This window comes from Phyllobates terribilis, unplaced genomic scaffold, assembly GCF_046119375.1.
Source record: "Phyllobates terribilis strain yellow unplaced genomic scaffold, ASM4611937v1 Scaffold_4__5_contigs__length_816908805, whole genome shotgun sequence".
In the NCBI taxonomy this organism is placed as follows: domain Eukaryota; kingdom Metazoa; phylum Chordata; class Amphibia; order Anura; family Dendrobatidae; genus Phyllobates; species Phyllobates terribilis.
The window spans coordinates 372,865,769-372,889,703 of NW_027362764.1; the positions used below are offsets into that span (position 1 = coordinate 372,865,769).

The window sequence follows — 23,935 nt, forward strand, 5'->3', positions numbered from 1 at the left end:
TACCCCTCCATTTAATATAATGGGCCCCACATAGATCTACCTATATTATAAAGACCCCTACGCAATCCTCTATTTAATACAATGTGCCCCACGTAGCCCTGCCTTGCATAGCCCTCCATTTATTATGAGCCCCACATGCCATTCCATATAAAAGGCCACACATAGCATTCTCCTTTGTCATTGCAGTGCCACCGGAGCACACGCTTTCCCGTTGGCGTGCCACCGGAGTACACCATTTCTCGTTGACGTGCCACTGGAGCACACCCTTTCTCGTTGGCTTGCCACCGGAGCACACCCTCTCCCGTTGGTGTGCCACCAGAGCACACCCTTTTCCCATTGGCGTGCCACAGCACTTAACTTAATGGGTACCACATCGCCCTCAAATTAATATAATGGATCCGGCATAGCCCTTCAATTAGTGGAATGGGCACCACATAGCTTTACATATAAAATAATGGGCCAAATATAACCCTCCATTTAATGCTATGGGCCCCACATGGATTTTCATATAATATATTGGGACCCACATAGCCCTCCATTCAAAATAAGGGGTTCCATATAGCCTTCCATCTACTATATAATCGGCTTATCGCGTATGTCTGTCCGTCCAGGAAATCCCGCGACGCTGATTGGTCCAGCCGCGGCCAATCAGCGACGCGGGATTTTAGAACAAGATGGCGGCCGTTAGCGGCTCACCTGCCGCACGGAGGTCAGCGGCGATGCAGCCGGGAGATGACCGGCACTAGCCGGTCATCTCCCAGCTGCTCGCAGCAGAAGTACCCCGACCGGCGGCCTAGGCGGCACCGCTCCCCGGTCCTCCCTTCACACTTGCCGTCGGGAGATCAGCGGCCCTAGCTGCTGATCTCCTGATGGTAGCCGCATGGAGGTCAGCGGCGATGCAGCCGGGAGGCCGGTCATCTCCCGGCTGCTCGCAGCGGAAGTACCAGCACAGGCAGCGCCGCTCCACCATCCTCACTAACGCGGTTCCATGATTGGTCGCAGCCACCGGCCGTGACCAATCAGCGATATTGGCGCCAAATTTAAACACCGCTCTGCTGATTGGTCATGGCCGCGACCAATCAGCGATATTGGCGCCAAATTTAAAACATTGCTTCTCTGAATGGCGCCGGATTTGAAAAATTCAGGCCACCGTCAGGAGATCAGCGACACAGCAGAAGTACCCCAACCGGCGGCCTCGCTCCCCGGTCCTCCCTTCACACTTGCCATCGGGAGGGGCCCCGGAGGGATACATTGGTGGGTTAATTTTAAAGTAGTGCACAACCCATTTAAACACTGCTTCGCTGATTAGTCGCGCCCGGTCGGCCGCATACATATTCTAGAATACCCGATGCGTTAGAATCGGGCCACCATCTAGTTTATTATAATGTGCCATACATAGCCTTCCATTTAATATAATGGAACCCACAAAACCCTTCCTTTAATATAATGGGTCCCACGTAGCCCTCTATTTAATAAAATGGGTCCCATATAGCCCAATACTTAATATAATGGGCCCCACATAGCTTAACATATAATATAAAGGGCCCTTCAAAACCCTCCATTTAATACAGTGGGCCCCATGTAGCCCTGCAAGTAATAAAATGGGTCCCACAAAGAACTCCATTTATTATAATAGGACCTACATAGCTTTCTATTTATTATAATGGGCACCACATAGCTTTACATATAACATGAGCCCCACAAAACCCTTCATTTAATATGTGCACCACATAGCTCTCAATTTACTTTAATGAGCCCCACATAGCCCTCAATTTATTATATGGGCCCCACATAGCCCTCCAATTAATATACTGGGACCCATACAGCCCTCCATTTAATATACTGAGTCCAACATAGCACTCCATTTAATATAAGGGGTCACATATAGCCATCCACATAATATAATGGATGCCACATAGCTCTTCATTAAATATAAAGGGCCCCACATGGCACTAAATATAATATAACTGCCCCATATACCCTTTCATTTAATATAATGGGCCCCAGATAGCCCTCCATTTAACGTAATGGGTACCACATAGCCCTCCAATTAATATAATGGATCCGACATAGCCCTTCAATTAATGTAATGGGCATCACATAGCTTTACCTATAAAATAATGGGCCAAATATAACCCTCCATTTAATGTTATGGCCTCCACATGGATTTTATTATAATATATTGGGATCCACATAGCCATCCATTCAAAATAAGGGGTTCCATATAGCCTTCCATTTATTATAATGTGCCCTACATAGCCTTCCATTTAATATAATGGAACCCACAAAACCCTTCCTTTAATATAATGGGCCCCACGTAGCCCTTAATTTAATAAAATGGGTCCCATATAGCCCAATATTGAATATAATGGGCCCCGCACAGCTTGACATATAATATAAAGGGCCCTTCAAAACCCTCTATTTAATACAGTGGGCCCCATGTAGCCCTGCAAGTAATAAAATAGGTCCCACAAAGAACTCCATTTATTATAATAGGACCTATATAGCTTTCTATTTATTAGAATGGGCACCACATAGCTTTACATATAATATGGGCCCCACAAAACCCTTCAATTAATATTATTATTATTATTATTATTAATTTATATAGCGCCATTGATTCCATGGCGCTGTACATAAGGGGTTACATACAAAATAAGAATATCACTACAGTAAACAAACTAACAAAGATAGACTGGTAAGGGGGGAAGAGGACCCTGCCCTTGCGGGCTTACATTCTACAGGAATAGGGAGGAGACAGTAGGTTGTTGGGTTGCAGTAGTAGTAGCTTCGGCATTGTTGACGAGGCAGCGGGGTCATTGCAGGCTGTAAGCTTTCTTGAACAGATGGGTTTTCAGGTTCCGTCTGAAGGATCCGGATGTGGTGGATAATCGGACGTGTTGTGGCACAGAATTCCATAGGATGGGGGATATTCGGGAGAAATCTTGGAGGCGATTGCGTGAGGAATGGATAAGTGTGGAGGAGAGAAGGAGGTCGTGGGAGGACCAGAGGTTACGTGAGGGAATATATTGGGAGATTAGTTCAGAGATGTATGGAGGAGAGAGGTTATGGACGGCTTTCTAGGTCAGTGTTAGTAGTTTGAACTGGATGCGCTGGGCAATTGGGAGCCAGTGAAGCGATTTGCAAAGCGGCTTAGCAGAGGAGTAGCGAGGTGAAAGATGAACGAGTCGTGCTGCAGAGTTGAGGATGGACTGGAGGGGTGCGAGAGTGTTAGCAGGGAGGCCACAGAGGAGGATGTTGCAATAGTCGAGGCGGGAGATGATGAGGGCATGCACAAGCAGTTTAGTAGAGTTAGGATTGAGGAAAGGGCGGATTCTGGAGATGTTTTTGAGCTGGAGGCGACAGGAGGTGGCGAGAGCTTGGATGTGGGGTTTGAAGGACAGGGTTACTCCGAGGCAGCGGATTGTCGGTACAGCGGAAAGAGTGATGTCGTTTATTGTGATAGATAGATCAGGTGGGGAAGATATGTGAGATGGGGGAAAGATAATGAGTTCAGTTTTGTCCACATTGAGCTTGAGGTAGCGGGAGGAGAAGAAGGAAGATATGGCTGCTAGACATGCTGGGATTCTGGACAGCAGAGAGGTGACGTCTGGGCCAGAGAGGTAGATCTGGGTGTCATCAGCGTACAGATGGTACTGAAAGCCATAGGATTTTATGAGCTGTCCCAGGCCAAGGGTATAGATTGAGAAGAGTAGGGGTCCTAGGACAGAGCCTTGAGGGACTCCAACAGAGAGGGGGATGGGTAAGGAGGTGACGTGGGAGTGGGAGACGCTAAATGTGCGGTTAGAAAGGTATGAGGAGATCCAGGATAGAGCAAGGTCTTTGACGCCAAAGGAAGAGAGGATCTGCAGTAGGAGGCAGTGGTCAACTGTATCGAAAGCAGAAGACAGATCAAGTAGAAGGAGTACAGAGAATTGTCTGTTAGCTTTGGCTGTAAGTAGGTCATTGTGATTTTGGTAAGGGCAGTTTCGGTGGAATGGTGGGGGCGGAAGCCGGATTGTCGGATGTCGAAGAGAGAGTTAGATGAAAAGTGGGAGGAAAGTTCAGCGTGGACGTGTTGCTCAAGGAGTTTGGAGGCAAATGGGAGCAGCGAAATGGGGCGATAGCTGGACAGGGATGTTGGGTCGAGGGATGGCTTTTTGAGGATGGGTGTGATTGTGGCATGTTTGAAGACAGCAGGGAAAGTACCAGAGGATAGTGATAGGTTGAAGAGATGGGTTAGGGATGGGACGAGTGTGGGAGTGATATTAGGGAGGAGGTGGGATGGGATGGGGTCGAGTGCACATGTGGTGAGGTGTGATTTGGAGAGGAGACGAGTAAGTTCTCTTTCCGTGATGTTGGGAAGGGAGGTTATAGGGGTGGGGAAGTGGTGTGGAAGATAGAGGGGTTGTGGTGGTCGGACGGTAAAGACTTGCCGTGTTTGGTCAATCTTGTTTTTGAAGTGTGTTGCAAACTCCTCAGCGGAGGTGATGGAGGTTGGAGGGGGCAGTGGAGGGCGGAGGAGAGAGTTGAAAGTGTTGAATAGTTGTTTGGGGTTATAGGATAGGGAAGATATGAGGGTTGTGAAGTAGGCCTGTTTAGCAGAGGTGAGTGCTGATTTGAATGCGAGCGTTGCTAGTTTGAATGCAGTGAAGTCATCTTGAGTATGTGTTTTCTTCCAACGCCGCTCCGCAACCCTGGACGCTTGTCGAAGCTATTTAGTGAGGTTGTTGTGCCAGGGTTGCCTGTTGACTCGTCGCGCTCTGCCATGCAGAAGAGGGGCAACCGAGTCAATAGCTGATGCGAGAGTGGCATTGTAGAAAGCAGTGGCACTGTCTGTGTCATGGAGTGAGGATATGGATGTCAGTGGTAGAACAGAGTCAGAGAGTGTGTGAGTGTCTAGATGTGCAAGGTTTCTGCGCGGGTGTGCTAGTTGCTGGACATGGGTGACAGGTGAGGAGGACAGAATGTGAGTAGGTGGTGGTCAGATAGGGGTAGGGGGGAGGCTGTGAGGTGAGATAGGGAGCAGAGTCGGGTGAAGATGAGGTCTAGTGTGTGTCCATCTGTGTGGGTGGCTGAGGAGGACCACTGAGTAAGTCCAAAGGATGAAGTAAGCGACAAGAGTTTTGTTGCTGCTGACTGGCGAGTGTCAGTAGGGATGTTGAAATCGCCCATGATGATTGTGGGAATGTCAGCCGAGAGAAAGTGAAGAAGCCAGGTGGAGAATTGGTCGATAAAGGCAGTGATGGGGCCCGGGGGTCGGTATATGACAGCCACTTGGAGGTTGGAGGGAGAGTAAATGCGGACAAGACTTCAAAAGAAGGGAGAATAAGGGAGGGAAGAGGAGGAGTAGGGTTAAAGATGCAGTTGTTAGAGAGAAGACCCACTCCTCCACCATGTCTGTTTCCAGGGCGAGGAGTGTGGGTGAAGTGGAGGCCACCGTAACACAGCGCAGCAGGGGAGGCAGTGTCAGAGGGTGTTAGCCATGTCTCTGTGATGGCCAGGAAGGAGAATATGTGCACTACATAGCTCTCAATTTACTGTAATGGGCCCCACATAGGCCTCAATTTATTTTATGGGCCCCATATAGCCCTCCAGTTAATATAATGGGTCACATATAGCCATCCACATAATATAATGGATGCCACAGAGCTCTTCATTTAATTATATAGCACATGGCACTAAATTTAATATAACTGCCCCATATACCCTTTCATTTAATATAATGGACCCTACATAGCCCTCCATTTAACGTAATGGGTACCACATAGCCCTCAAATTAATATAATGGATCCGACATAGCCCTTCAATTAATGGAATGGGCATCACATAGCTTTACATATAAAATAATGGGCCAAATATAACCCTCCATTTAATGTTATGGGCTCCACATGGATTTTATTATAATATATTGGGACCCACCTAGCCCTCCATTCAAAATAAGGGGTTCCATATAGCCTTCCATTTATTATAATGTGCCACACATAGCCTTCCAATTAATAAAATGTGACCCACAAAACCCTTCATTTAATACAATGGGCCCCACGTAGCCCTGCAATTATTATAATGGGCACCGCATCGCCATCCATTTAATATGAGCCCACATGGTATTCCATATAAGAGGCCACACATCGCCTTCCCTTTGGTCATTGCAGTGCCACCGAAGAATACCCTTTCCCACTGGCGTGCCATCAGAGCATACCCTTTCCCAATGATGTGACACTGGAGGACACCCTCTCCCATTGGAGTGCCACCCAGAGCACCTTTCCCGTTGGCATGCCACCGGAGCACACCTTTTCCCATTGGTGTGCCATCGGAGCACATTTTTTCCCGTTGGCGTGCCACCGGAGCACACCCTTTCCTGTTGGTGTCCCAATGGAGCACACCTTTCTCGCTGGCGTACCACCGCAGCACACCCTTTCTCGCTGGAGTGCCACCGGAGAACAACCTTTCCCGTTGGAGTGCCACCATAGAACACACATTTCCGTTGGAGTGCCACGGGAGCACACCCTTTACCGTTTTTTCACCTAACCCTCCATTCAATATAAAGGATCATATACAGCCCTCCATTAATTGGAATATGCCCTATATAGCATTCCCTTTAATATAATGGAACCCACAAAACCCTTCCTTTAATATAATGGGCCCCACACAGACCTCTATTTAATAAAATGGGCCCCACATAGCTTTACATATAATATAAAGGGCCCTTCAAAACCCTCCATTTAATACAGTGGGTCCCATGTAGCCCTGCAAGTACTATAATGGGTCCCACAAAGAACTCCATAGGACCTATATAACTTTCTATTTATTGTAATGGGCACCACATAGCTTTACATATAATATGGGCCCCACAAAATCCTTCATTTAATATAATGTGCCCCACATAGCTCTCAATTTATTGTAATGGCCCCACATAGCCCTCAACTTATTATATAGGCCCCACATAGCCCTCTATTTAATATAATGGGCCCCATACAGCCCTCCATTTAATATACTGAGTCCAACATAGCCCTCCATTTAATATAAGGGGTCACATATATAGCCCTCCACATAATATAATGGGTACCACATAGCTCTCCATTTAATATAAAAGGTCCCACATGGCACTAAATTTAATATAATGGCCCCATATACCCTTTAGTTTAATATGAGACCCACATAGACCTCCATTTAATGTAATGGGTATCACATATCCCTCAAACTAATATAATGGATCAGATATAGCCCTTCAATTAATGTAATGGGCACCACATAGCTTTCTTTACATATAAAATAATAGGCCAAATATAACCTTCCATTTAATGTTATGGGCACGGACATTGGTTTTATAATATATTGGGACCCACATATTCCTCTATTCAATATAAGGGGTTACATATAGCCCCCCATTTATTATAATGTGCCCTACATAGCCTTCCATTAAATGCATTATGACCCACAAAACCCTTCATGTAATACAATGGGCCCCACGTAGTCCTGCCATTAATGTAATGGGTCCCACAAAGAACTCCACTTAATATAATGGGATCTGCATAGCATTCTATTTATTAGAATGGGATCTGTATAACCCTCCATTAAAAATAATGGACCCCACAGTCTTCCATTTAATATAATTGGCGCCATATAGCTATTCATATAATATCACGGGACCAACATAGCCTTCCATTTAAAATCAAGGGCCCCACATGGCACTAAATTTAATAATGGCCCGTATACCCTATCATTTAATATACTGTAATGGGCGCCACATAGCCCTCCATTTAATGTATTGAGAACCACATTGCCCTCAATTTAATAGTCGGTTCCACATAGCCCTTCAATTATGAATGTATTGGGCACCACATAGCTTTATATATAATATAATGGGTCCTACCTACCCCTCCATTTAATATAATAGGCCCCACATAGATTTTCTTATAATTTATTGGCACCAACATAGCTCTCCATTCAATATAAGGGGTCCCAAATAGCCCTCCATATAAAAGGCTCCAGTCTTCCCTTTGTCATTGCAGTGCCATCGGAGCACACCCTTTCCCGTTGACGTGCCACTGGAGCACACTCTTTCCCGTTGACGTGCCACTGGAGCACACTCTTTCCCGTTGGCGTGCCACCGGAGCACACCCTTACCCGTTGGCGCCCCACCGGAGAACAGGCTTTCCCGTTGGCGTGCTACCGGAGCACAGCCTTTCCCGTTGGGAATGCCACCGAAGCAGTCTTTCCCGTTGGGAGTGCCACCGGAGCACACCCTTTCCCGTTGGGAGTGCCACCGGAGCACACCCTTTCCCGTTGGGAGTGCCACCGGAGCACCCCTTTCCCGTTGGGAGTGCCATCGGAGCACACCCTTTCCCGTTGGGAGTGCCACCGGAGCCCAACCTTTCCCGTTGGGAGTGCCACCGGAGCACCCCATTTCCCGTTGGGAGTGCCACCGGAGCACAGCCTTTCCCGTTGGGAGTGATACCGGAGAACACCCTTTCCCGTTGGGAGTGCCACCGGAGCACAACCTTTCCCGTTGGGAGTGCCACCGGAGCACACCCTTTCCCGTTGGTATGCCACCGGAGCACATCCATTCCCGTTTTACCACCGATGCACCACTTTTGGGCTTTTATCTTGCTACCGGGGTGCATCATTTGGCCTTTTTGCTTACCACCAGCACCGCCCATCATGGGCTTTTTAGCCTACAACCGGGGTGCATTTTTTTGGCCTTTTGGCTTACCACCGGGGCCGCCCATCATGGGCTTTTTAGCCTACAACCGGGGTGCCTTTTTGTTACCACCGGGGCCGCCCATCCTGGGCTTTTTAGCCTACAACCGGGGTGCATTTTTTTGGCCTTTTTGTTTACCATCGGGGCCACCCATCATGGGCTTTTTAGCCTACAACCGGGGTGCCTTTTTGTTACCACCGGGGCTGCCCATCATGGGCTTTTTAGCCTACAACCGGGGTGCATTTTTTTTGGCCTTTTTGTTTACCACCGGGGCCGCCCATCATGGGCTTTTTAGCCTACAACCGGGGTGCATTTTTTTTGGCCTTTTGGCTTACCACCGGGGCCGCCCATCATGGGCTTTTTAGCCTACAACCGGGGTGCCTTTTTGTTACCACCGGGGCCGCCCATCATGGGCTTTTTCGCCTACAACCGGGGTGCATTTTTTGGGCCTTTTTGTTGACCACCGGGGCCGCCCATCATGGGCTTTTTAACCTACAACAGGGGTGCCTTTTCTTTTGCCTTTTTGCTTACCACCGGGGCCGCCCATCATGGGCTTTTTAGCCTACAACCTGGGTGCATTTTTTTGGCCTTTTTGCTTACCACCGGGGCCACCCATCATGGGCTTTTTAGCCTACAACCAGGGTGCATTTTTTTGCCTTTTGGCTTACCACCAGGGCCGCCCATCATGGGCTTCTTAGCCTACAACCAGGGTGCCTTTTCTTTTGCCTTCTTGTTTACCACCGGGGCCGCCCATTATGGGCTTTTTAGCCTACAACCGGGGTGCATTTTTTTTGGCCTTTTGGCTTACCACCGGGGCTGCCCATCATGGGCTTTTTAGCCTACAACCGGGGTGCCTTTTTGTTACCACCGGGGCCGCCCATCATGGACTTTTTAGCCTACAACCGGGGTGCATTTTTTTGGCCTTTTTGCTTACCACTGGTGCCGCCCATCATGGGCTTTTAAACCTACAACCAGGGTGCATTTTTTTGCCTTTTGGCTTACCACCAGGGCCGCCCATCATGGGCTTCTTAGCCTACAACCAGGGTGCCTTTTCTTTTGCCTTTTTATTTACCACCGGGGCCGCCCATCATGGGCTTTTTAGCCTACAACCGGGGTGCATTTTTTTTGGCCTTTTTGTTTACCACCGGGGCCGCCCATCATGGGCTTTTTAGCCTACAACCGGGGTGCATTTTTTTTGGCCTTTTGGCTTACCACCGGGGCCGCCCATCATGGGCTTTTTAGCCTACAACCGGGGTGCCTTTTTGTTACCACCGGGGCCGCCCATCATGGGCTTTTTCGCCTACAACCGGGGTGCATTTTTTGGGCCTTTTTGTTGACCACCGGGGCCGCCCATCATGGGCTTTTTAACCTACAACAGGGGTGCCTTTTCTTTTGCCTTTTTGCTTACCACCGGGGCCGCCCATCATGGGCTTTTTAGCCTACAACCTGGGTGCATTTTTTTGGCCTTTTTGCTTACCACCGGGGCCGCCCATCATGGGCTTTTTAGCCTACAACCAGGGTGCATTTTTTTGCCTTTTGGCTTACCACCAGGGCCGCCCATCATGGGCTTCTTAGCCTACAACCAGGGTGCCTTTTCTTTTGCCTTCTTGTTTACCACCGGGGCCGCCCATTATGGGCTTTTTAGCCTACAACCGGGGTGCATTTTTTTTAGCCTTTTGGCTTACCACCGGGGCCGCCCATCATGGGCTTTTTAGCCTACAACCGGGGTGCCTTTTTGTTACCACCGGGGCCGCCCATCATGGACTTTTTAGCCTACAACCGGGGTGCATTTTTTTGGCCTTTTTGCTTACCACCGGTGCCGCCCATCATGGGCTTTTAAACCTACAACCACTGGTGCATTTTTTTGCCTTTTGGCTTACCACCAGGGCCGCCCATCATGGGCTTCTTAGCCTACAACCAGGGTGCCTTTTCTTTTGCCTTTTTAATTACCACCGGGGCCGCCCATCATGGGCTTTTTAGCCTACAACTGGGGTGCATTTTTTTGGACTTTTTGCTTACCACCGAGGCCGCCCATCATGGGCTTTTTAGCCTACAACTGGGGTGCATTTTTTTGGCCATTTGGCTTACCACCGGGGCCGCCCATCATGGGCTTTTTAGCCTACAATCGGGGTGCCTTTTTGTTACCACCGAGGCCGCCCCCTAAATGGGCTTTTTAGCCTACAACCGGGGTGCATTTTTTTGGCCTTTTTGTTTACCACCTGGGCCGCCCATCATGGGCTTTTTAGCCTACAACAGGGGTGCCTTTTCTTTCGCCTTTTTGCTTACCACCGGGGCAGCCCATCATGGGCTTATTAGCCTACAACCGGGGTGCATTTTTTGGCCTTTTTGCTTACCACCGGGGCCACCCATCATGGGCTTTTTAGCCTACAACCAGGGTGCATTTTTTTGCCTTTTGGCTTACCACCAGGGCCGTCCATCATGGGCTTCTTAGCCTACAACCAGGGTGCCTTTTCTTTTGCCTTTTTGTTTACCACCGGGGCCGCCCATCATGGGCTTTTTAGCCTACAATCGGGGTGCATTTTTTTGGCCTTTTGGCTTACCACGGGGGCCGCCCATCATGGGCTTTTTAGCCTACAACCGGGGTGCCTTTTTCTTACCACCGGGGTCGCCCATCATGAGCTTTTTAGCCTACAACCGGGGTGCATTTTTTGGGCCTTTTTGTTTACCATCGTGGCCGCCCATCATGGGCTTTTTAGCCTACAACCGGGGTGCCTTTTCTTTTGCCTTTTTGCTTACCACAAAGGCCGCCCATCATGGGCTTTTTATCCTACAACCGGGGTGCATTTTTTTGGCCTTTTGGCTTACCACCGGGGCCGCCCATCATGGGCTTTTTAGCCTACAACCGGGGTGCCTTTTTGTTACCACCGGGGCCGCCCATCATGGGCTTTTTAGCCTACAACCGGGGTGTATTTTTTTGGCCTTTTGATTTACCACCGGGCCGCCCATCATGGGCTTTTTAGCCTACAACCGGGGTACCTTTTCTTTTGCCTTTTTGCTTACCACCGGAGCAGCCAATCATGAGCTTTTTAGCCTACAACCGGGGTGCATTTTTTGGCCTTTTTGCTTACCACCGAGGCCGCCCATCATGGGCTTTTTAGCCTACAACCGGGGTGCATTTTTTTGGCCTTTTGGCTTACCACCGGGGCCGCCCATCATGGGCTTTTTAGCCTACAACCGGGGTGCCTTTTTGTTACCACCGGGGCCGCCCATTCTGGGCTTTTTAGTCTACAACCGGGGTGCATTTTTTTGGCCTTTTTGTTTACCATCGGGGCCGCCCATCATGGTCTTTTTAGCCTACAACCGGGGTGCCTTTTCTTTTGCCTTTTTGCTTACCACCAAGTCCGCCCATCATGGGCTTTTTATCCTACAACCGGGGTGCATTATTTTGGCCTTTTGGCTTACCACCGGAGCCGCCCATCATGGGCTTTTTAGCCTACAACCGGGGTGCCTTTTTGTTACCACCGGGGCAGCCCATCATGGGCTTTTTAGCCTACAACCGGGGTGCATTTTTTTTGGCCTTTTTGTTTACCACCGGGGCCGCCCATCATGGGCTTTTTAGCCTACAACAGGGGTGCCTTTTCTTTTGCCTTTTTGTTTACCACCGGGGCCGCCTATCATGGGCTTTTTAGCCTACAACCGGGGTGCATTTTTTTGGCCTTTTTGCTTACCACCGGGGCCGCCCATCATGGGCTTTTTAGCCTACAACCAGGGTGCATTTTTTTGCCTTTTGGCTTACCACCAGGGCCGCCCATCATGGGCTTCTTAGCCTACAACCAGGGTGCCTTTTCTTTTGCCTTTTTGTTTACCACCGGGACCGCCCATCATGGGCTTTTTAGCCTACAACCGGGGTGCATTTTTTTGGACTTTTTGTTTACCATCGGGGCCGCCCATCATGGGCTTTTTAGCCTACAACCGGGGTGCATTTTTTTGGCCTTTTTGCTTACCACCGAGGCCGCCCATCATGGGCTTTTTAGCCTACAACCGGGGTGCATTATTTTGGCCTTTTGGCTTACCACCGGGGCCGCCCATCATGGGTTTTTTAGCCTACAACCGGGGTGCCTTTTTGTTACCACCGGGGCCGCCCATCATGGGCTTTTTAGCCTACAACCGGGGTGCATTTTTTTGGCCTTTTTGCTTACCACCGGTACCGCCTATCATGGGCTTTTTAGCCTACAACCGAGTGCATTTTTTTGGCCTTTTGGCTTACCACCGGGGCCGCCCATCATGGGCTTTTCAGCCTACAACCGGGGTGCCTTTTTGTTACCACCGGGGCCGCCCATCCTGGGCTTTTTAGCCTACAACCGGGGTGCATTTTTTTGGCCTTTTTGTTTACCATCGGGGCCGCCCATCATGGTCTTTTTAGCCTACAACCGGGGTGCATTTTTTTGGACTTTTTGTTTACCATCGGGGCCGCCCATCATGGGCTTTTTAGCCTACAACCGGGGTGCATTTTTTTGGCCTTTTTGCTTACCACCGAGGCCGCCCATCATGGGCTTTTTAGCCTACAACCGGGGTGCATTATTTTGGCCTTTTGGCTTACCACCGGGGCCGCCCATCATGGGCTTTTTAGCCTACAACCGGGGTGCCTTTTTGTTACCACCGGGGCCGCCCATCATGGGCTTTTTAGCCTACAACCGGGGTGCATTTTTTTGGCCTTTTTGCTTACCACCGGTGCCGCCTATCATGGGCTTTTTAGCCTACAACCGGGGTGCATTTTTTTGGCCTTTTGGCTTACCACCGGGGCCGCCCATCATGGGCTTTTTAGCCTACAACCGGGGTGCCTTTTTGTTACCACCGGGGCCGCCCATCCTGGGCTTTTTAGCCTACAACCGGGGTGCATTTTTTTGGCCTTTTTGTTTACCATCGGGGCCGCCCATCATGGTCTTTTTAGCCTACAACCGGGGTGCCTTTTCTTTTGCCTTTTTGCTTACCACCAAGTCCGCCCATCATGGGCTTTTTATCCTACAACCGGGGTGCATTATTTTGGCCTTTTGGCTTACCACCGGGGCCGCCCATCATGGGCTTTTTAGCCTACAACCGGGGTGCCTTTTTGTTACCACCGGGGCAGCCCATCATGGGCTTTTTAGCCTACAACCGGGGTGCATTTTTTTTGGCCTTTTTGTTTACCACCGGGGCCGCCCATCATGGGCTTTTTAGCCTACAACAGGGGTGCCTTTTCTTTTGCCTTTTTGCTTACCACCGGGGCCGCCCATCATGGGCTTTTTAGCCTACAACCGGGGTGCATTTTTTTGGCCTTTTTGCTTACCACCGGGGCCGCCCATCATGGGCTTTTTAGCCTACAACCGGGGTGCATTTTTTTGCCTTTTGGCTTACCACCATGGGCTTCTTAGCCTACAACCAGGGTGCCTTTTCTTTTGCCTTTTTGTTTACCACCGGGACCGCCCATCATGGGCTTTTTAGCCTACAACCGGGGTGCATTTTTTTGGACTTTTTGTTTACCATCGGGGCCGCCCATCATGGGCTTTTTAGCCTACAACCGGGGTGCATTTTTTTGGCCTTTTTGCTTACCACCGAGGCCGCCCATCATAGGCTTTTTAGCCTACAACCGGGGTGCCTTTTTGTTACCACCGGGGCCGCCCATCCTGGGCTTTTTAGCCTACAACCGGGGTGCATTTTTTTGGCCTTTTTGTTTACCATCGGGGCCGCCCATCATGGTCTTTTTAGCCTACAACCGGGGTGCCTTTTCTTTTGTCTTTTTGCTTAACAACAAGTCCGCCCATCATGGGCTTTTTATCCTACAACCGGGGTGCATTATTTTGGCCTTTTGGCTTACCACCGGGGCCGCCCATCATGGGCTTTTTAGCCTACAACCGGGGTGCCTTTTTGTTACCACCGGGGCAGCCCATCATGGGCTTTTTAGCCTACAACCGGGGTGCATTTTTTTTGGCCTTTTTGTTTACCACCGGGGCCGCCCATCATGGGCTTTTTAGCCTACAACAGGGGTGCCTTTTCTTTTGCCTTTTTGCTTACCACCGGGGCCGCCCATCATGGGCTTTTTAGCCTACAACCGGGGTGCATTTTTTTGGCCTTTTTGCTTACCACCGGGGCCACCCATCATGGGCTTTTTAGCCTACAACCAGGGTGCATTTTTTTGCCTTTTGGCTTACCACCAGGGCCGCCCATCATGGGCTTCTTAGCCTACAACCAGGGTGCCTTTTCTTTTGCCTTTTTGTTTACCACCGGGACCGCCCATCATGGGCTTTTTAGCCTACAACCGGTGTGCATTTTTTTTGACTTTTTGTTTACCATCGGGGCCGCCCATCATGGGCTTTTTAGCCTACAACCGGGGTGCATTTTTTTGGCCTTTTTGCTTACCACCGAGGCCGCCCATCATGGGCTTTTTAGCCTACAACCGGGGTGCATTATTTTGGCCTTTTGGCTTACCACCGGGGCCGCCCATCATGGGCTTTTTAGCCTACAACCGGGGTGCCTTTTTGTTACCACCGGGGCCGCCCATCATGGGCTTTTTAGCCTACAACCGGGGTGCATTTTTTTGGCCTTTTTGCTTACCACCGGTGCCGCCCATCATGGGCTTTTTAGCCTACAACCGGGGTGCATTTTTTTGGCCTTTTGGCTTACCACCGGGGCCGCCCATCATGGGCTTTTTAGCCTACAACCGGGGTGCCTTTTTGTTACCACCGGGGCCGCCCATCCTGGGCTTTTTAGCCTACAACCGGGGTGCATTTTTTTGGCCTTTTTGTTTACCATCGGGGCCGCCCATCATGGTCTTTTTAGCCTACAACCGGGGTGCCTTTTCTTTTGCCTTTTTGCTTACCACCAAGTCCGCCCATCATGGGCTTTTTATCCTACAACCGGGGTGCATTATTTTGGCCTTTTGGCTTACCACCGGGGCCGCCCATCATGGGCTTTTTAGCCTACAACCGGGGTGCCTTTTTGTTACCAACGGGGCAGCCCATCATGGGCTTTTTAGCCTACAACCGGGGTGCATTTTTTTTGGCCTTTTTGTTTACCACCGGGGCCGCCCATCATGGGCTTTTTAGCCTACAACAGGGGTGCCTTTTCTTTTGCCTTTTTGCTTACCACCGGGGCCGCCCATCATGGGCTTTTTAGCCTACAACCGGGGTGCATTTTTTTGGCCTTTTTGCTTACCACCGGGGCCGCCCATCATGGGCTTTTTAGCCTACAACCGGGGTGCATTTTTTTGCCTTTTGGCTTACCACCAGGGCCGCCCATCATGGGCTTCTTAGCCTACAACCAGGGTGCCTTTTCTTTTGCCTTTTTGTTTACCACCGGGACCGCCCATCATGGGCTTTTTAGCCTACAACCGGGGTGCATTTTTTGGACTTTTTGTTTACCATCGGGGCCGCCCATCATGGGCTTTTTAGCCTACAACCGGGGTGCATTTTTTTGGCCTTTTTGCTTACCACCGAGGCCGCCCATCATGGGCTTTTTAGCCTACACCCGGGGTGCATTATTTTGGCCTTTTGGCTTACCACCGGGGCCGCCCATCATGGGCTTTTTAGCCTACAACCGGGGTGCCTTTTTGTTACCACCGGGGCCGCCCATCATGGGCTTTTTAGCCTACAACCGGGGTGTATTTTTTTGGCCTTTTGGTTTACCACCGGGCCGCCCATCATGGGCTTTGTAGCCTACAACCGGGGTACCTTTTCTTTTGCCTTTTTGCTTACCACCGGAGCCGCCAATCATGGGCTTTTTAGCCTACAACCGGGGTGCATTTTTTTGGCCTTTTTGCTTACCGAGGCCGCCCATCATGGGCTTTTTAGCCTACAACCGGGGTGCATTTTTTTGGCCTTTTGGCTTACCACCGGGGCCGCCCATCATGGGCTTTTTAGCCTACAACCGGGGTGCCTTTTTGTTACCACTGGGGCCGCCCATCCTGGGCTTTTTGGCCTACAACCGGGGTGCATTTTTTTGGCCTTTTTGTTTACCATCGGGGCCGCCCATCATGGGCTTTTTAGCCTACAACCGGGGTGCCTTTTCTTTTCCCTTTTTGCTTACCACCAAGTCCTCCCATCATGGGCTTTTTATCCTACAACCGGGGTGCATTATTTTGGCCTCTTGGCTTACCACCGGGGCCGCCCATCATGGGCTTTTTAGCCTACAACCGGGGTGCCTTTTTGTTACCACCGGGGCAGCCCATCATGGGCTTTTTAGCCTACAACCGGGGTGCATTTTTTTTGGCCTTTTTGTTTACCACCGGGGCCGCCCATCATGGGCTTTTTAGCCTACAACCGGGGTGCATTTTTTTGGCCTTTTTGCTTACCACCAGGGCCACCCATCATGGGCTTTTTAGCCTACAACCAGGGTGCATTTTTTTGCCTTTTGGCTTACCACCAGGGCCGCCCATCATGGGCTTCTTAGCTTACAACCAGGGTGCCTTTTCTTTTGCCTTTTTGTTTACCACCGGGGCCGCCCATCTTGGGCTTTTTAGCCTACACCCGGGGTGCATTTTTTTTGGCCTTTTTTCTTACCACCGAGGCCACCTATCATGGGCTTTTTTGCCTACAACCGGGTTGCATTTTTTTGGACTTTTGGCTTACCACCGGGGCCGCCCATCATGGGCTTTTTAGCCTACAACCGGGGTGACTTTTTGCTACCACCGGGGCCGCCCATCATGGGCTTTTTAGCCTACAACCGGGGTGCATTTTTTTGGCTTTTTTGCTTACCACCGGGGCCGCCCATCATGGGCTTTTTAGCTTACAACAGGGGTGCCTTTTCTTTTGCCTTTTTGCTTACCAACGGGGCCGCCCATCATGGGCTTTTTAGCCTACAACCGGGGTGCATTTTTTTGGCCTTTTTGCTTACCACCGGGGCCGCCCATCATGGGCTTTTTAGCCTACAACCAGGGTGCCTTTTCTTTTGCCTTTTTGTTTACCACCGGGGCCGCCCATCTTGGGCTTTTTAGCTTACACCCGGGGTGCATTTTTTTGTCCTTTTTTCTTACCACCGAGGCCGCCCATCATGGGCTTTTTAGCCTACAACCGGGGTGCATTTTTTTGGCCTTTTTGTTTACCATCGGGGCCGCCCATCATGGGCTTTTTAGCCTACAACCGGGGTGCCTTTTTGCTACCACCGGGGCCTCCCATCATTGGGCTTTTTAGCCTACAACCGGGGTGCATTTTTTTGGCCTTTTTGCTTACCACCGAGGCCGCCCATCATGGGCTTTTTAGCCTACAACCGGGGTGCATTTTTTTGGCCTTTTTGCTTACCACCGCGGCCGCCCATCATGGGCTTTTTAGCCTACAACCGGGGTGCATTTTTTTGGACTTTTTGTTTACCATCGGGGCCGCCCATCATGGGCTTTTTAGCCTACAACCGGGGTGCATTTTTTGGCCTTTTTGCTTACCACCGAGGCCGCCCATCATGGGCTTTTTAGACTACAACCGGGGTGCATTTTTTTGGCCTTTTGGCTTACCACCAGGGCTGCCCATCATGGGCTTTTTAGCCTACAACCGGGGTGCCTTTTTGTTACCACCGGGGCCACCCATCATGGGATTTTTAGCCTACAACCGGGGTGCATTTTTTGGCCTTTTTGTTTACCATCGGGGCCGCCCATCATGGGCTTTTTAGCTTACAACTGGGGTGCCTTTTCTTTTGCCTTTTTGCTTACCACCAAGGCGGCCCATCATGGGCTTTTTATCCTACAACCGGGGTGCATTTTTTTGGCCTTTTGGCTTACCACCGGTGTCGCCCATCATGGGCTTTTTAGCCTACAACCGGGGTGCCTTTTTGTTACCATCGGGGCCGCCCATCATGGGCTTTTTAGCCTACAACCGGGGTGCATTTTTTGGCCTTTTTGTTTACCACCGCGGCCGCCCATCATGGGCTTTTTAGCCTACTACAGGGGTGCCTTTTTTTTTGCCTTTTTGCTTACCACCGGGGCCGCCCATCATGGGCTTTTTAGCCTACAAACGGGGTGCATTTTTTTGGACTTTTTGCTTACCACCGGGGCCGCCCATCATGGGCTTTTTAGCCTACAACCAGGGTGCATTTTTTTGCCTTTTGGCTTACCACCAGGGCCGTCCATGGTGGGCTTCTTAGCCTACAACTAGGGTGCCTTTTCTTTTGCCTTTTTGTTTACCACCGGGGCCGCCCATCATGGGCTTTTTAGCCTACAACCGGGGTGCCTTTTTGTTACCACCGGGGCCGCCCATTATGGGCTTTTTAGCCTACAACCGGGGTGCATTTTTTTGGCCTTTTTGTTTACCACCGGGGCCGCCCATCATGGGCTTTTTAGCCTACAACCAGGGTGCATTTTTTGGCCTTTTTGCTTACCACCAGGGCCGCCCATCATGGGTTTCTTAGCCTACAACCAGGGTGCCTTTTCTTTTGCCTTTTTCCTTACCACCGGGGCCGCCCATCATGGGCTTTTTAGCCTACAACCGGGGTGCATTCTTTGGCCTTTTTGCTTACCACCGGGGCCGCCCATCATGGGCTTTTTAGCCTACAAACCGGGGTGCCTTTTCTTTTGCCTTTTTGCACTCTATGGCTTTTTTGCCAACCACTGAGGCACCCAACTTGGCCCTTTCAGCCTGCCACCGGGGTGCATTCTCTGACCTTTTAACTTACCACCGGAAAACCCATCCTGGGCTTTTTATCGTTGTGAAGTAATATATCTGCCGGATATCTATTATCGTTGCACATCTTAAAAGGAACCTATCACCAGAAATAACGGTAATAACCTGCCGATATGTGGTTAATCTGCAAGTTAATATCGTTATTATGCTGCCCAGAGCCTGCACGCAGCCAACAGCATAAACTTTATTTAATTTATAAAATGAACTTTATTCCCCCCGCAGCATTCTGGTTTCAGTCATAGGGGCAGTGTTGGCAAAGGTCAGTCACCGTTCTGTATATGCAGAATCTCCGGCCCTGACTGACAGTCAGCCCCAATGCAGAGCGAGTGTCAGTCAGTGCGGGGGCGCAGTTACAGCCGCCACTCTGTATTCTCAGAGCCATAAATGAACCGGCACCGCCCCCATGACTGAAACAGGTACTCTGCAGGGAAAATAAAGTTCATTATCTCCTCGCAGTGTTTGGCAAAGTGCGGGCACCGGGCAGGTTAGTAATTTTATTAACCTGCAGATTAACCAGCACCATTCTTATTTATACACTTGTAAGACACAGAGGGAGCAGAGATGAGAATAAGGATTTTTTTATTTTATTCTTATTTTTACACTTGTTGGACACAGCAGGAGCAGAATACTACTCTCAACATTGTCCCCTGCTGACGCTGAACACAGCGCTAGCAGGGGACAATGATGAGGGAAGTGTTCAGCACCCGGCATTTGAGAACAGCGCAAACTGTACGGCTGATTCGCAGGCGCCGGTACATGTGATAGGCAGTGTGCCCACTATGCGTATTTTAAGCGTTTCCGCAACGGTAATTCTGCTGCAGAAACACAAAAAAAAAATTGTTAGAAGGTCTGCCATGTTCCCCAATGATAAATCCGCATGTGCTATGCACATGCTGCGGAAATTTCCGCTGCGGATTATAATTGCAGAAAAATCCGCAGCACTACCAATTATTTTGAGTAAATGCGGCATTTTCGCCACCATTGACTTGCATTGGACCGCATGGAATCCGCATCACTGCATCCGCAGAATCCAAGCGTTTCAATGTGTGGATGGTACCCGGGTCTGGAGAAAAGGAGACTCCTCCAGACACGGGTACCATAGTACCTGTAAAAAAAATAATAAAATAAAAAATAAATATTATACTTACCTTCTGATGGCCCCTGGTCTCCATAGCGATGCGTCCTGGCTTGCCGGCAACTCGCGATGGTCTGAAAAGGACCTGCCGTGAAGAAATTTAGTCATGTGACAGGTCAAGCGACCGGTGACGTCGGCAGGTCCTTTAGTCCACCGCGAGCTGCCGGCAAGCCGAGACGAATCAGATAAAGACTCCGGGGGCCATCGGAAGGTAAGTATAGATTTAATTTTTTTTACCATTCTTTACGGTCACACTATATAAATCCATGCCGTTTGCATGGATTTATATAGTGTGACCAAGTTGTCAAGCACTTCCCAAGTGATGCTAAAATCGCTTGGAAAGCGCTTGACAACCCGCATGCGGAATGCATGTGAAGAACGCTTCACTTCCACTGGTCCCTGGCAGAAAAAACGCATGTACAATCCGCATGCGTTTTTTCTGCCAGAGAGATGCAGAAACGCTCAGGAAAAATCAGGAGCATTTCTGCATCGTGGACACATAACCATACTGATGCATCACACGGGCGGCACACGGTTGCAACACATATGCCATACGTATCATACACATGGACACACGTACATAGATATCTCCGGTACTGATTTTTCCAGTACCGGAAATATCCAGACGTGTGGAAGAGGCCTAATAGCGTTGTTTCTAGTGGGAGGTTCTCTTTAACACATAAAAATCTGTAATTTCTTGAATGCATTTTATTCCAGTATGTGTCACACGGACAGCACACATGTACACATACATGGTAGAAATGGACCAGGCCACACTTTCACGCGTACACGTGAAGGAGGCCTAAGATGTATTGCGAGGTTCTGCAGCAGCTGAGGTGTATTATAAGGTTATTATGAGGTATATTTATGTGTATACACACATACTTACACTCATGCACACACACACACATCACTATAGACTGAGGTTCTGCAGTAGCCGAGATATATTATGAGGTTCTGCATCTGCCGAGGTGCATTATGAGGTTCTGCAGCGGCCGAGGTGTATTATAAGGTTCTGCAGCAACTGAGGTGTATTATGAGGTTCTGCAGCCGCCAAGGTGTATTATGAGGTTCTGCAGCCACCAAGGTGTATTATGAGGTTCTGCAGCGGCCGAGGTGTATTATGAGGTTCTGCAGCCGCCAAGGTGTATTATGAGGTTCTGCAGCTGAGGTGTGTATTATGAGGTTCTGCAGCCGCCAAGGTGTATTATGAGGTTCTGCAGCTACTAAAGTGTATTATGAGGATCTGCAGCTGAGGTGTGTATTATGAGGTTCTGCAGCCTCCAAGGTGTATTATGAGGTTCTGCAGCTGAGGTGTGCAGTATGAGGTTCAGCATCAGCTGTGGCATATTATGAGGTTCTAAAGCACCTGCTGTGTATATTTCGAGGTTCTGCAGCAGCTGTATATATGTAGATATACACATACAGCTCTGGCAAAAATTAAGAGACCACTGCAAAATTTTTAGTTTCTCTGATTTTTCTCTTTCTAGGTATATTTTTGAGTAAAATGTACATTGTTGTTTTAGTTTATAAACTACTGACAACATGTCTCCAAAATTCAAAGCTAAAAATTTTGTATTTATTTACAGCAAATGATAAAGCGTCAAAATACTAAAAAAGAAACAGTGCTTTCAGACCTCAAATTACTCATGTCTTAACTCAGGGACAGTTCAGAAATCAATATTTGGTGGACTAACCATGATTTTTAATCACAGTTTTCATGTGTCTTGGCATGCTTTCCAATAGAAAACTGTTCAGTGGTCTCTTCATTTTTGCCAGAGCTGTATACTTGCATTCTTGCACACACACACATCACTATAGACTTTTCACTTCACAGTACTCATATACCAGAGGTGATGTGGAGAAGTGGTGTGGAGTGCAGTGATTGTCATGCCTTCCTTAGATGAGGACACTGCTCTGTTATTTCCAATTCTGGAGTGATGATGCTGGGGACAATACTGGCAGGTATGAGTGTGCAGTGGGCCGGCAGGGGGCAGTGCTGGACACTGAGGCCAGCTCTGGCTATGAGGTTAGATAATACAGCACAGGGAGCTGTCAAGTTTGGTAGAGCCACCGCTAAACAAAGTAGGTGAGGGAATGAATTGAAATTCAGGAGGAACGAAAGGCAGAAACAAAAAACAAAATTTATAGGGGTATTGTATATTACAAAACAGCACAGATTACCTTAAAAAACAAATTTGGATTTTGTGGTCGGACAACTTCATGAATTCTCACTCCAGAAAGGGGGATGATGTAAAAAGTAGAAAATGGGCTCTAAACAGTCATCTAAAGATGCAAAAAAAATTCATCATCCAACTTTGTGCAACACTTCAATAATCTGGTGTAAATTACGGCAAAGTGGTTACAAACAAAACAAACATCCCCTTAATGATAAATTCTCCAACTTAAAAACCCATTAAACACATGTGACTGAGGTTATTTTTATGCAGATCCATGGATTTCCACACAATCCAAATCAGATAAATGGGAAAGGTGCCAATATTTTTGCAATAAAACTGTCCCATGTGAACTGACCCTAATGACTCAGTACATGAGCCAAATGCTGAGATATTAGGAAAGCTCATCCGTACCTTGCTGCCTGTAGCTTCCAGATGAAGAGTAGTTCCTGGGTTCCCTGCAACAGCAAAGCACAACATTAAAGGGAATGTTGTTTTAAATTGTATTTATGTTGTTTTTTTAAAATATATGGGAATCTAGAATGAAAATTACTTTGTAAGGGCTGCAAAGTTATGAGTTATGCTCTTCTGTGACCCCGCTGAATATTATTATTTTTGGGGTAGTGGGGGTGGTTGCAATTAATGTGTAACTCAGCTCTGTCTACTTCTATGGGAGTAGTGGTGTAATGCATAACCCCATATTACACCACTCCTCGCATAGAAGTGGATGGAGCGGTGTCGCTGATTACACCACTTCTCCCATAGAAGTGGACTGTGCGGGGAGACACAATATATACATTAGAATAGATACTGTGTATTTAATCCTATCCTGTGTGATACACTCCGCTGAGCTCAATGTCTAATCCCATCAGGTGATACACTACACTTGGCCCTGTATCTAATTCCAGCGTTACTCTAAGCGTATCTAATCGCAGCACGATACACTCCATGTATCTAACAACTTTAACTTATGATACAGAAAGAAGCAACAACTAACAGAATCAATGCTGCCAGCTGTCCTCTGTGACACTGTACTTGTCAGTAACACTTTGCAGTCACTAACAAAATGGCTCCACACTGTGATCCTAAACTTCATCCTTTCTTATCCTTTTCTAAACACTCAGAATAGGAGGAGGGGTGACGTCCCACACGTGTGCAGATCCAGCCCACATTCACTGCAGTTGTAATGTGAACTGGCACTACTAGGTTTTTATGGCAAATTTCAGCAGCTGCTCTCCCTAGTGTTTAAGGCTATGTGCCCACGATGCATAAATGAAGCAGAAAATTTCTGCAGCATTTCTGCATCTCCCTGGCAGAA

The 23,935-nt window shown here is 48.8% G+C and overlaps 1 long non-coding RNA gene across 1 annotated transcript in view; it reads right to left on the minus strand.

Annotated features, from left to right (window-relative positions):
* LOC141265408 (uncharacterized) overlaps nucleotides 1–23,935 on the minus strand; it is a 67,463-nt gene that overhangs the window by 24,826 nt on the left and 18,702 nt on the right. The window contains exon 2 of the long non-coding RNA XR_012320090.1: nucleotides 23,032–23,075. This is a non-coding gene — a long non-coding RNA (uncharacterized lncRNA). The remainder of the gene's footprint in view (nucleotides 1–23,031; nucleotides 23,076–23,935) is intronic.